At 43.5% G+C, this 14,758-nt stretch overlaps 1 long non-coding RNA gene across 1 annotated transcript; it reads left to right on the forward strand.

The window, feature by feature from the left end:
* Window positions 1–11,603: 11,603 nt before the first annotated feature.
* On the forward strand, window positions 11,604–12,417 carry LOC146861430 (uncharacterized). The gene is made up of 3 exons (XR_014979261.1): window positions 11,604–11,689; window positions 11,784–11,808; window positions 11,924–12,417. It is a non-coding gene; the product is annotated as an uncharacterized LOC146861430 (long non-coding RNA).
* The last annotated feature ends 2,341 nt before the right edge of the window (window positions 12,418–14,758 follow it).

Genomic DNA, 14,758 nt, shown 5'->3' on the forward strand with positions numbered 1-14,758 from the left:
AGCAGGTGGAGGGTTTGCTCCAGAAGCTCGACGAAAAGTCACTGGATGCATTGCCTCAACGTGCCTCGTCATAGTATGAATACTAAAAGAATACTTCTTGTTAGGATTCCCACGTGACAAGATGCGCTGACACAGTTTGCAGGTGACCTTTGTTGCATTCACCTTCTTTTGTCCCTCTGGAAAAGTGAAAAACTGCCATATAAAGGAGTCTTTCTGCTTCCTCTGCCTCTGTCTCTGAAGAGTGTCCTGTTCACTCTCAGAAGATGGCTGCTGCTCTGCCATTGTATCTCAACACACAGATTAGCTCCTTCTCCTAGGGAATCAGAACTAACAATGAGGGGGGTGGGTGTGGTTTTGGAAGAATCTGGAACTGAAAGTACTTTGAACCAATGAAAAGTGATGTTTCTTGATCACATGACTTGCCATGAGGGGATTGGGTGTGGTGTTGAAACAATCTGAAACTGAAAGTAATGAAAACCAATTAAAAGTGTTGTTTTATTCATCACATACCCCGAGGTGCGCGCACGAGCAAGCTCCCTGCGCGCACGGTACAATTACGCATGCACGAACGCGTATGCGCGCATGCGCTTACGTACTATGCGCGTACGTAACGCGCATACACAGCACGCGCGTATGCGTAAACGTCAGCGCGCTTACTCTACGCGTATACGGAAGTGTACCGCGTGGAGTACGTACGACACACGTAAGCATGCGTACGTACGCATGCGTACTAAGTGCGCGCTCCGAGCGCGCCGTAAAACGTATGTATGCGTACGTAAATAACGTACGCCGGAATTCATGAAAAATGTACGCAAACGTACTAGGTGCGCGCACTGAGCGCGCACCCCAAGAATTTATATTAAAAAAAAATGAGCCACACCAAATTAAAGGATACAGATAATATATAAATGTATACAAAGGGAAGTTTTTGAAAAAGAAATATTTAAAAACTATAATTAAAAATTACAAAAATTAGCATTTAAAAAACCTTTGAAATTCACTGAAAAAACCATAGGTTTCACACACGTTATAGTTGGGAATTAGCATTTAAAAAACCTTGCAAATTCACTGAAAAAACCATAGGTTTCACACACGTTATAGTTAGGAATTAGCATTCATCAGAACTACTCCTCTTGATCCGGAGCAATTCCCCATAGGGGATACTCCTTACCAAATTGGTGGGGTGACTACTTGAGGCATGTAGGAAGGAATTCCCTGCTGTCTCCTTTCGAAAAAGTTTGGTTTTGAGCTGTCCCCTATCTACATAGCGTGTAAATATGTATAGAACGTAATTGATGTATGAGCATATCTATGTTTAAACATGTTACCATCTGGGATATAGGACATTCCAAGATGGCGCTGATATTATTAGGAGGAAATGTCGGGGACAACGTGATTTACGTTTGTCCCTTATCGCTGTTTATGGATTGCATGAACATTTAAAAATTATGGCGAGTTGGCGCCTCGGTAAACATGGATGAAGGTTGTTACCGAAACGCGTCTGTTTTGTGATCGTGCTAGTTTCCAGTGAATAAACTTTGGGAACTGCCCCCCGTGAGTGCTGTCTTTCTCCGAAAAATTGGATGTGAGAAGGGGAGTTGCAGCGGTAATATTTCAAAATAGGTGGGGCGCTACGCTCCGCTCCTACCCTGAAAGTCTCGGGGGGATTCGTCAAGCGGGGGCTGAGATAAAAGGAGGGTCCCAAAACGCGTTTTTCCCATGCATTTTTCCATAGGACCTTTAGACACAGCTACAGCCCGAACGGCTGAACAGAGTTCATTGAAATTTGGCAGAGAGGTAGTCTACAGGTCAAGGAAGTGCCTTTTGTAGGTTTGGTGTAAATCTGTTCAGTAGATTCTGAGAAAATAGCCTTTAAATCAATATATATATCTGAGCCAGCTTACGGTGCGCTTACGGTGCGCTTACCGTACGCGTACGGTGACGTGCGCGAGCGCGATTCTGATTGGCTGTTAGATCTTAGTAAACATTCGAATCAGTCGAAACCAGGAAGCGGCGGCCGCCATTTTCTCTCTCGCACTCAGAGTGTGGATTAAAAAACAAAGGACAAAAACATGTAAAGGGGCTGTTTAGACAGCTCCAAAGCACCTAGCCATTTTAATGGAGTCCCCAAAGATCCCCCAAGACCAAAAACGGAATTTTAATTTTTTCGATAATTTCGCCGATTACGCTTACCGTACGCGTACGGTAAAAAATTTAATAAAAAAAAAATTATCAACACTCTCCCCACCCCATGTGTAAATGGTGCCCGAAGGGCACCATTTGTGGATGGCATATCAAATCAATGAAAAATTAAAATATTACCTTTCACAACGAAGCGCATCATATGTCCTCCATGTGCGCACGGTGCGCGAAGCGCATCGTGCGTACATGGCCCATCTAGCGTAACGTGGGCACGCGGTGCGCGTAGCGCACCGCATGCCCACCGTGCGTGCACGGCACTAACTGCGTAAAGTGGGCGCGCGGTGCGCGAAGCGCACCGCGTGCTCACTGTGCGCGCATGGTGCGCGAAGCGCACCGTGCGCGCACGGAACGAACTGCGTTAAGTGGGCGCGCACGCCACGAATGGCGTAAAGTAACTTAGCATTTAAAAAACCGTACAAATTCACTGAAAAAACCATAGGTTTCACACACGTTATAGTTAGGAATTAGCATTTAAAAAACCTTTCAAATTCACTGAAAAAACCATAGGTTTCACACATGTTATAGTTAGCGGAAATTTTACTGATAAAAAACCAATGAAATTCCCCCGTTATAGTTAGTGCAGGCAACTATAACTCACGCGACGGCAATCTTCTGCTGATGACATATGTGTCTTTATGAAAAAAAAATATTTGTAATATATGTATAGCTAAAAATTTATGGAAGAAGACATGGGCAAATAAGTGTCTAAATACAGGATTAGCATCAGCAGAAGATTGCGGTCGCGTGAGTTATAGTTGCCTGCACTAACTATAACGGGGGAATTTCATTGGTTTTTTATCAGTAAAATTTCCGCTAACTATAACATGTGTGAAACCTATGGTTTTTTCAGTGAATATATATATAGATAGATATATTGTCAAACAATATGCCCCAGCATTGAAAGGGCACTCAACAGCACCCCTTACCAACAGGTAATTTGATGCCTCGCTGCAGCTCGCCTCACATGCCAATTGTTCTCCTCATGCCGATGCGTTTCTAGGCTTACACGCCTCTTCTTCCTGGGCTTTCAAAACAGGCATTGACGATTCACTTCGTTTCCAGGTGTGCTTTTATTAACAACTGCCCTCAGTGGGTTTGGCATAGTGCCGTCATCATTCTCTAAGCATTATGGGACTCGCGGTCCCTCGAAGTGAAATACATTATTCCCTTTGTAGGTTCAATGTCCTGTTTATATTGAAAGCATTAATCCTCCTTAGTAGGTTAGGCAACGTTAGGGTGGGCTCTGTATGCATTAGGGACGCTGTGCTGCATGGAGAGAAAACGTTACCCTCCACAGCCTTTAACTTGTTTCGGAAATGGTGGTCCTTTCTACTTCGGGCCACCGTGTAGAAATGTTGTCAAACAATATGCCCCAGCATTGAAAGGGCACTCAACAGCGTCCCTTACCAACAGGTAATTTGATGCCTCGCTGCAGCTCGCCTCACATGCTAATTGTTCTCCTCATGCCGACGCGTTTCGAGGCGTACACGCCTCTTCTTCCTGGGCTTTAAAAACAGGCATTGACGATTCACTTCGTTACCAGGTGTGCTTTTATTAACAACCGCCCTCAGTGGGTTTGGCATAGTGCCGTTATCATTCTCTAAGCATTATGGGACTCGCGGTCCCTCGAAGTGAAATACATTATTCCCTTTGTAGGTTCAATGTCCTGTTTATATTGAAAGCATTAATCTTCCTTAGTAGGTTAGGCAAGGTTTGGGCGGGCTCTGTATGCATTAGGGACGAGGTGCAGCTGGCAGTTGGACTTTGTGTATTACTCCCAAACAGTGAGGCATAGGGGTAATAGGTGTTGGCAGGATGGGTCACCTGTGACTTGATAGGGGGAGAATCTGTCACCTAAACACACTTCCACATTACAAAGCCTCTGCCTGAGCCCACTCATAAAGGGTTTGGCACTAAACTTTTGTGCCACCTGATAAGCTAGGACAAGGGCAGGGTGGCAGGAAATTCTGAGCACCTCTGGGGTAGGAACTTACAGAATCTACTCCTTCTTCATAGCTGGCACAAGGGATAAATATTTGACCCTCGGTCCCAACTCTCCAGTATACCTCTGGACCTATGGAAGACCCAGAAGGACTACTGTATTGCTCTGCTGCAAGACGGAGTGTTACTCTGCTGCCCTTCTACTCTGCTGCCCTTGTGCCCAGCTGCCTGACTAAAAAAGACAGGAGCTGTGTCTTGAATCTAGGGCCATCAGAGTTACTTCAAGGGCTAGTTGGGTGATCTCCTGATCAGAGCCTCAGGAACAGAAAAGGCACCAACCACCATGAATACAGCACCTGAACTCTGCTTGCTGTGAGTCCTACGCCCAATTGGTGCTGCTCCAGTCCTGGACACATGGATGCAGGCCTGAAGGTGCTCTGGCAGGCAGCTGTTGTCTTGTAGGCAAAACTGACGTAGCACTATACATCTCCTCGCAGTTGTGGCTAGTAACCACCTCTGCAAGACGTAACTCTGACGCAGGATCTCGCCTCACTGCTGCTCAGAGCCACTGCTGTGCGATGCATCCTCGACACTAGACTTCGAATCCTAGGCCACCCTCAACGGCTTCCTCAATGACGACACAGAACATCGCAGCCCACAGCTATTTGGAACTGCTGCTGCAAGAAGTATCCTCGACATTGGACTACACATCGCCAGCCCCTGCCGACGACCTCCTTCACGATGATGCAGGAACTCACATCACAGCCACTCAGTTCGTTGGAACTGCTGCTGTGCAATGCATCCTTGACGTGCGATTCTGCAACTCTCTGCAACCAAGTACTTTGTTAAGCGGGCCTTGCTTGGTTCCTATATCTGGTCCGTGGTCCATCGCGGTCAGCCTAAACTTGTGACCTTGTCCCTGTCCGGCGCAAGCAGATACCCACGGTTGCCGCTTTGTACTTTTAGCCACTATTGTCACTTACAATTTAAAAATAGCATATCTCGGGTTCTGTCAATTGGATTTTTGTTGTCTTGTTCTCCAATAATTCATTACATTTTGCACTATCTTTCTAAATTGGTGTGGGATTTTTCTTGTGTTGTGTTTACACTTTATCATTGTTTAAAGTACTGCAGAAATACTTAACAAATTGCTTCTAAGTTAAGGTTGACTGCTATCGTGCCAAGCTATAAAGGGTTAAGGACATGTTAATTTGGGGTTTGCTAATGACTTCATCTCGACAGGAATTGTGGTTGCTGTTTGGGTAGGGTTTCACCCCCCTCAACCAGTAACCCAATAGCCTACATTTTAATTCCCATGTATGGATTGAATGTTGCTTTTGACCAAATAAAAAGAAATGCGCACATTCTGCAAGAATCAGAAAATCTGATGGCAATAACTTGAAGATTAGTAACAAAGCATTTGGATGCGCACAACGCCGGGTTGTTCCAAAACAAAATGGCTTTAGATTATCTCTAAACAACCAAGGGGGTGGTCTGTGCTGTTGTAGAGATTGAATGTTGCACTCATCTTTCCAACACCTCCCTTAGCCTTCAGGAGCACAAAGATAACATTAAGGAGAGTGTAAAGAAATAACATGAGATACAAACTAGCCCTGACCCAAATCCTAACAGCATATGAACATGGTTACAGGAGGTTTTCGGCCATTGTGTTATATGAAGATACTTGAATCTATTATTGGAATTGTTCACATTATGGTTGTAATACCTATTGCTACTACACTAACATTGTGCATCATCCAGCACTTGTGCAAAAATAAAAGCACTACCAATAATTATACGCTTGTCACTTCTCAGTGATGTGAGTAAAGTCATAATGATGAGCTTAATGAAGAAATGGTGAAGCTGTATTCTACTGAGTTATTGTAAACTTAAATTTTTCCTCCTGTAAAAAAGATGTGAGGATTACAAAAATTAAATCCTGCATGTATCATGTTCATATATTCATAGATATCACGTATATAACCAAGAAAGTACCAATATTTTATAGTCAAATACGGATGTTCATTTAAAGTAGTTTGAAGCTTCCTGTATCACCGCTAACTTTCATTGCCCAAATAGACCTGGAAGCCAGAAGGCTCAGGGTTCTACATTGCACCTTTCATTGGATGCAACCTCAATTTCGCACTTTGCAAATGAAAGCAGTATTTAGGAGAATAATGAGTTTAGTAGTTAATCTAATAATGATATATTATTCTGAGTGTTGCCCAGCACTAATTATACAAGTTTTCACTGAGAGTACCAAGTTTCTGTCACGTGATAAAGCTCTATTGAATTATATTGACAAAAAACATATGTATACTGGTTTATTGATTTGTGTTTTTAGCTCTATGCATCAACTGACTGTTTTCTAACGAGAACCGAGGTGTCAGTTGAAATGACAATTGTCTGTGATCTTTTGCTGTGCTTCTTGCTAGTTTGCAATCAAATGCTAGTTGGACTTTAGCCTTCCTAACTTTGGGGTTTTATTCTCAACAAGAGTAAGGTAGTGTAAGATTGTGATACATGCTGGGCGCTAGGACCAGCACACGAGGTGGGAGGGGAACCAGGGCTGAGGTGGAGGAGCGAAGGCGGGGGAGTCACATAGAGTAGGAGCAGGGTACAGGAAAGAAGTTGAATAAACGAGCATCAAGAATAATCAAGTGTCGGTGTCGTGCTTACTGTCCTACGACACTACAGCTAGTGAGAGAGGTAAGGTAGAGTGGACAGAGGTAGAAAGAGTGAGGGGAGATGGAGAGTTTATATACTGAACAAATTGTGCAGTAATTTGAGAGATGAGCAAGAGAGACATAAGTGGGCTAGACAGAAATGGGATATTGAGTGAGATGTCAGAGAAATGAGCTAGGCAGAGGTGAGTTAGAGATAGGACTGAGAAAGATTTAGAAAGAAGTAGAGTTAATTATGGTATAGAGATTTTTATAAAGACATAGATATGTGAGGTATACGAAGAGAGGAGGATGAAAGACAGTTGAAGCAGATGGAGGAGAAACAAAAACAGGGCAGTGACGTGTAAAGAGATAGATGAGTTAGAAAGACAATAAAGGTAGAGACTGGGAGTAGAGTGATAGCGATGTACAGACAGTGGTTAAGAGAGAGAGCTAAGTTCATGAGAAAAATGTGTAGCATGGATGATTTGAGAGCAGTGTACAGAGAAAGAGGTGAGGTAGGTAAAGGTAATTTTGAAAGATATGAGAGAATGAGAGATGGATATGCAACAGCACATAGAGATATAGAGATGGGTGGAGAAGGAATGAGATAAATAGAAAGGAGTAATGTAGCTGACACATGTTGAGGTGCAGTAAGGAGTGAGGCAGAGACAAAGTGTTGGGACAGGAATGTTCCCTACATGGTGTACAGTTGTGTTCCCCTTTCCTGAGGACCAATGTCATGACTCTGGTATATTGTCTTTTTGATTTGGCTCTTGTGTCTTGTTAATCTAGCTTGTGTACAGATGCCTAGGCATGTCCCTTGACAAGACAGAGGTTCTGGACCTGTCCTGTGGCCTCAACAGGCTCTCCAGGTGCACCCTGATTGACAGATAGTGTACCACTCATGGGTTAGCATGTAGAGCGGTGGTGACAGCGTAGCATTTTTCTGAATCCGTAGTTGTGACCAGATCTTTTTTGTGTGTCACTGAAGAGGAGGCCTACTTGCCCACTTGTTTAATTTTCCACTTCTTTGTCTTTAGGCAACTCCTAGCATTAACATCCCAAGTGTATGTTGTGTGTGTCTATGAGTGTCATTTGCATGATTCATGCAAGGTGTGTGTGAGTGAACCAAAGTTATGGAGGTCTGTGAGTTCCATTTTGGATATTCCTGGCCTTACATTTTGCACACGATGGAGGTGAATTAGATTTTTTAGACAACAAAAGTGTACTTCTGACATTTCTGAAAGGTGTAAGGTGAAGGGGAACTCTTAACTGAGGCTTAGCCTTTTGTTATTCCCTGATCACACTTTCAGTTTGCCTGAAGACAGCCAGGCAAGGAAAGCTCAAACCTTTGTGCCTCTCTTGTGGGTGCTCCAAGCTGAGGACAACCCTGATATGAGAATCATCACTCTATATAAAGGCTGTGTCTGGACAGTAGCTTGGAAAAGACACTTGGAAGGAAAACCACTACAGACTGATTCTGAAAGTGCAGACAGTGGGTATGTACCTCCTGTCTACTGATAAGTGTGATTCCACTAGTCCACTTGCGGTTCCACTTCGATGTTCTTTATGACAAAAGAAAGGAGTGCTTGACAGAGTACACAAAGGACTGCTGTGCAACAAGAGCTGCTGTCTAGCAGACACACCTTCTCAGATATGAGGGGGCATCACCTAAGTCTATCACTTGATCAGCTGGTGTGTGGTTGTACCTCTAGTTAGCCTTTGTGTGACCATACTGTCTGTCAGACATTAGCCTGTGTGTGGGCTGGCAGGAGGACATCAGCCCAATATTAGATCACCTGCCTCCTCTTCCATGTGTGATTCAGTTCCTACAATCAATGAGGAGACCCCAATGGGGGAAACGGCCTTTACAACTCAGGCTGCTGTTGCAAGGAAAGCAAAACAACACTTGTGTGAACCACGCATATGCCTTAACCACATATATACGTGGTTAAGGCAGTCAGCGGTCTAGATGTGCCAATGGGCGGGGAGAGGAACGGGAAGAATTAATAGAGGAAGCTCAAGGACGCAGCCTGATAAGAGGGGCCGGGGCCGGGTTTTTGAATGGGGTAGTTTTAGGGCTGGGAGATGGTTTCAGAGCTCAGGACGAGGGGGGTAGGGGTAATTTTTATGGCTGGTGGCTGGGTTTTAGCGTTCAGGGCTGGGGGATTAGGGTAGTTTTTAGGGCTGGGGCCGGGTTTTAGGGCTCAGAACAGGGGGAGGAAGGAGTAGTTTTCAGGGCTGGGGGTCAGTTTTAGGGCTCAAAACTGGGGTTAGGGTAGTTTTTTGGGGCATGGGACAGGCTTTAGGGCTCAGGGTGAGGAGTCAGGTATTTTTAAGGGGTGGGGCGGGGTGTATTACAGGGCTGGGGTATTGGGTGTTTGGGCGGGGGGCGGGCGGGCTTGGGTGTGCATTTTACCATGCATATTCCTTTAGCAATCATGCCTTTAACAAACAAAATTTGTTGTAAAGGCATGTATGGTAAAGGCATTCATGGGTGGTTCAGGCCGCATTGTTTAGTCATGCGTGGTTTACGCATGCATGCTTGTATCATACAACCCCCCAATGGTGCTACTGGTTCACATGTTTTTCCTCCCTGAAGCAGGTAAGTAGTGGGCGCTTGGAGATGAAGCTGGATGGCTGCCCAAGTGGACTAATCCTTATAGGGTGGTAAGAATTAATCAACTGAATTGAGAAAGGACTGAGCAATCAAACTGTGGGAGGCTTAGAGTAACTTATAATAGAGGGGATGATCTACATCTGAGTCACAATCATGCTATTGCTTTTATTCCAGGGGAGAACTGCCTATACAAGAGAAACAGGAAACTGTGGAGAGTTAGTGGATAGAGGTGCAGCCTGACTTTAACACCCAAGACACTAAATCAAACCTTGCATAAATTTTGTGAGTAGTATTCTGTTCAAGTGTGCAGTCTAGTACTTTTATTTCTTGAAAGTAAAGCACTGGGTTGGACAACCAGATACTCTACTGCTGTGTGATTGTTGAGTCCTTAGCTCGAGCACCGGCACATTACCTCCCTGGGAAGTCTGTGACTGCTTACCATTGGTGCTACTGAGAGTCAGGTACTAAAGGGGTTTACTTGGCCCAGTTTGCAGAGCCATAGAGGACGGACCTTGGGACATCAGAGCTAAAAAACCTCCTCTGCCACAGTTGTGGCTCATTACTCCTGCCTGCCCTGTGGCACTCATATTGGACCAGAGAGAAAGATACTTTTTTATGCTAATTTAATTGTTACTAACTCCTTGGGATTGCAAGGCTTAATCAACAGGTCAGCCATGCACACTCTACTTCGGTGAAGTCCATACCCAGCTGTCAAGTAAAAAAACCAAATAGTTTTATATACAACCAGGGCCAGACTGGGAACTCAAAGCAGCCCTGGCAATTTTGTTGGGCCAGTCCCCGGGGCTAGGTGTAGGGGGTGCAAGTGTGAAGCACTGCTGCTTTGTAACTAGGGGTCAATATGAAAGCACTGCTGCAAAACTGGCCACTAGTAACAAAATCGGTCCCCACTGCTGCAAAACTAGCCCCCAGCCTCCCTGGGAAAAGTCTGATACACTGTGCAGCCAGTCTGGTCCTGTATGCATCCTTGTGTCATCACAGGATTTCTGACTGTCCTGATCACTTTACATTGACTCCCTTAAGGTGGGGGCTCTAGATAAATTCACTCTTTGACCATGTATTCAAATAGCTGTGGGTCTTCAGTGAGAGATGTTCAAGGTCCAGTTGACAATAAATGAAGATCAAGTATTCAGCTATGCGACCAGCTAATGGATTGCAGTTAAGTGAGTCAAAGAGCCCAAACACAAGAGAAGTTCTACTAATCAAACGGAGAACCTCATCTTGCTATCATTTTGATTGCTCCTCTGGTGAAAAAGCGCCTCTCTCGCGTCTCCTGCGTGCGGTGGAAAAGGCAGTCATTGCCATGCAGGAGCGGGCCTCTGTGAAAATCCTTTGAATATAGGCAGGAATTCACAACACGGCTACTAAGCCTGGAGAAGGGGATCCCGCGGAGCAGCATCTGCTCGGTAGGGCTAGGAGCACCACGCTAGGAGCAAACGCGCGGCACCCCTGGGAAGGGAGCTGCTCTCCGGCTGTGTGTAAAGAGGGAAGTTGTGAAGCTTTCTGGCAAGCTTGCCCTGGAACAAACCCACTGTAAAAAAAAAGAAAATGCACTCTGCTGTTTTAAAAGCCATATTGATTGTTTGAGGGTGTTGGCCTTGCTCTGAGTGATTAGTCTTTGAGCACAAAACATTCCATATGTATTACATTTCTTGTTGGAGTCTACACAGCTGTTTATCTCCAAATTCTGTGTTAAATCTGGTCCTTTATTTATAGTAAATTTGCACAAAATAAAATTAATTTTAAGGAGAGGTGGATGATACCGAGTAAATTTAAGATAAAATATGTATGTTTTTTATAATTAAAATTTAAAATAGAGAAGGGTAATTAAAAGTATTGAATCATCGTAATAGGCGGGGAGGAATGGAGTGAAGAGGAGTTACTCGACCTAGTAATAGGTATTATTAAAGAGTGTAGGGAGCGTTTCACTCCTTTTCACCTTGTCGGGATTCACTCGCCTCATCGTCAGGCCTGGCAGGATTCACAGGTTGGACATGCCAGTTTACAAAGAAGATTATTATAGACCGAGTAAGATCATTCAGCTTTCAGTGTATAAACAGAGGCCATTTAGTCGTTCCAATATGGCGCCTACGGATTTCAAACTAGGCTATAATTTGATTGGATTAGTCTCTTTTTTGTGTTACTGTTGGATCAGTTACTTCTTAACGCGAGAATCGCGGTGTACCGTTTTCAAATCTCCTTGGCGGTGTACATGGATAAATCTTCGTGAGTTTCGTTATAGGTAAGGCGGTATTAGTGTTTGATTCTCAGAATTGGGTTTCGGTACTTAACACATTGGAGTCTATAGTTTATTCTTATTACTCTTTGTTTTACAGTATACACGAACCTCACATCATTGAGGTAAGAACTCCGTAGCCGTATATCTTCTCGCTAGGCTTCTTGCCCGGCTTTAGCATTTTTGACAATACAATCTCATGTTGACGTTTTGTGTGTACTTTTCCTTATCTCCATACAGAGTGCATTTCATTCACAGAAAGGTAAGCTTAGTTATTCATGTCTCATCGCATTGCAGAGACCTTAACCCCAGCAAAGTAACGCCTAAATTCATTATTTATTTATGGTTTCCCTTAATGTGCACCGAATAGAAGATCATCACAGGTAATATCAAACACACTTTTAAGGAACATCGATATATCATGATTTTGAGCCACCAGACCTACATCTGTTTATACATATGTTTGTTTTTGTTTCAGATTTCCCCTGACGAAGGAACCGACAGGTTCCGAAATGCATTGGGCATGCGCATAGATAATGATGTAAATCTGTGAAAGTCAAATGTATTGTTTCAAAACGAATGTTCATGAAAAATATATGGACAATGTTTTTGTTATTATTCAAAATGTAAAAACTTTATTCAGAAGTATTGCCTGATATTATTGTTTTGTATGCACTCTGTATAAGTCATACAAATTGTGTTGAAACTCTAAGGAATAAAGGTATAACCTGAAACACAGGTCCTTATTCAGTGTCATTTTAGACACTAGGTGAATAATGCGCAGTTAAACACAAGTCCTTATCTTGTTATTAACTACAGTTTACAAAGACAGACACACATTAGGTGGAAGCAACACGGATAGGGTGGATGGAGATGGTGGAAGATATGTTAGTGAAGGCTGGGACAAAATTCAAAAGTGGGTGCAAGAAACAAAAGGTCAGAAATTAAATCGGCAAGGGAACGGCTCCAGGGTAATTTAGGCAGGCTCTGAAATAGAGTTTACCTAGCAAGATCTTATGTGGTTTTAAGGTGTCCGTTCCTTTACATCAATTCAGCCTTGTGTTTTTTTGTTCTGTCCTTCTGTTCACATGTGTGACAGAGTCTCATTTCCTGTTCCTGATATCCTGGTACACTTTCATTGTTTTCCTTTTGTGCTTCAGACTACTTTCCTACTTCTTCTGTGTTTTGGGGTTGTTCCCGTTAACCGCAGGGCTTGTCATAGCCTGGCTTTTGGGTAACCAGGTGAATTCTACATTGAAATGTACTATTACGTAAATAGTTTGTTTACCTTTTGTTTCGCATGAGGTTTTCGAACCAGAATATGCAATTTGCACACTGACTGGTATGTGAATGGGTGTGTAATTTGTCATGCAGCCTAGTGCTAATAGATCTCGTTCCAAACTCTGGGGCACATCAACAAGCGGCAGCGATAATTATCGCTGGCCGCCCTTAGCGTAAGGAATTTTATTGCCGGCTATCACAGATAATTATCGCCATGCTAGCGCTGTATTACCAACGCATAGCGCAATGGCGATAATTATTCCTGTGATAGCGATGTTTTCCATGGAACGGCGATATCCTTGTTGATAGGGCTAGGTGGTCTCAGCCCTATAATCCACCACCCATTGGCTAACATTGTTTAGTCAAAGGAAAAGCAGGCGTTCGGAAAGTAGCGGTAACCAAGGTTAGCGCTACTTTTCTTATCGCTATGCTTGTTAGCGTGCCCGTTGATAATTGGAGAAATCTCGGTTAGCGACATTTCTCCAGTTATTTTGGAACGGAACACCCACTTTGCATCTCATTAGAGATGCAAAGGTGGGCGTTACGGGAAAGGGCGCTAAGGCAAGGATTGACGCAATAGCGTGACCTTGCTGATAAAGCGATAAAATTATCGCCACTTTTCGTCCAAAAACAGACGCAATTGCCGCCTTGTTGATATGCCCCTCTCATCTTACTTGTGGCGATTGGGGGGAATTGGTGTGCAACAGACCAGTCTAGCGCATATTAATTGGACAGATTACGATTTACAACCCCCTGTAATTGGCTTCAAACGGAAGGATGGTGGCCTGATAGGGACAACAGAATTTAGGCATTGCGTTTCCATTTTCGAACATGATTTTTTTAAAGCAGCCATTCTCAATTAAAGGAACAGGTCCTGCTTTAAAAAAAAAATGTTCCCCTTTGGGAACGCACCGGTGGCAGCACCCAGTGCCATCCAAGACCTGCATCCTCATAGATGCCAACATGAATCTGAAAAGAAAAACTGTCCAATGGGGAATCAGTTACCACCCCATCACTTGCGTCAGTAACTCATCAATAGTTTGCAACAGAAAAGCATTGACACATACCTCAGTGAATCATAAATTAAAAAGGGGGATGCCCCTTTAACGCACCTCCTTCTTATGATTTGGAAAAGGTAGTGAAAGGCTTTTTACAAGTTGGAAAGGCTGGTCTAACTCGTAAAAGGGCTTCTATGCATTATAAGAATTCTTATATAAATCACTGTTTCCAACTTGAAAAAAGAGCTTGCAAATGTGGCTCGTTGTGTTATATTGTTTCAAACTCTGTCTGTATTTCTTCAGCATAGTCATCCCTGGATCTACTCACAAATAGTAGCCCACTACGCCAAGTCCCGTTGGTGGCTATTGTAACAAGGTACATTTAGGTCCAGACCATATTTTCTGTTTCTGTTCCTATACCCTTCTTGCCCGTCTTCAGTATATTCTCGGGAATTTGTCTATGCCACAACCCTGGTGTATAGTAGTGGGGAAGCATGGAATTGCCATTTGTAGCCTTTTGCTTCAAGTCCTAACACCCCTCTCTCCCCACATTTTGAAATAAAATGGCATTTTCAGAGCAAACGAGAGTAATCCTAAGAGAGAACGAGTGTGGTCTGGAAACACAGGAGCAGATGTCTAAAAGTCTCTATAGTATTGCTAATAAATACCATATTGAACAATATGTTCACCTTTATCTAGATTTAATGAACTCAATAAAAAACACAATGAAAATGAATCAATCAGTATCCAGAAGATTTAATGGCATCAATACGTTCATGGTGCATCTTTATCCTGG

This window comes from Triturus cristatus, chromosome 3_1, assembly GCF_964204655.1.
Source record: "Triturus cristatus chromosome 3_1, aTriCri1.1, whole genome shotgun sequence".
NCBI classification, from domain to species: Eukaryota; Metazoa; Chordata; class Amphibia; order Caudata; family Salamandridae; genus Triturus; species Triturus cristatus.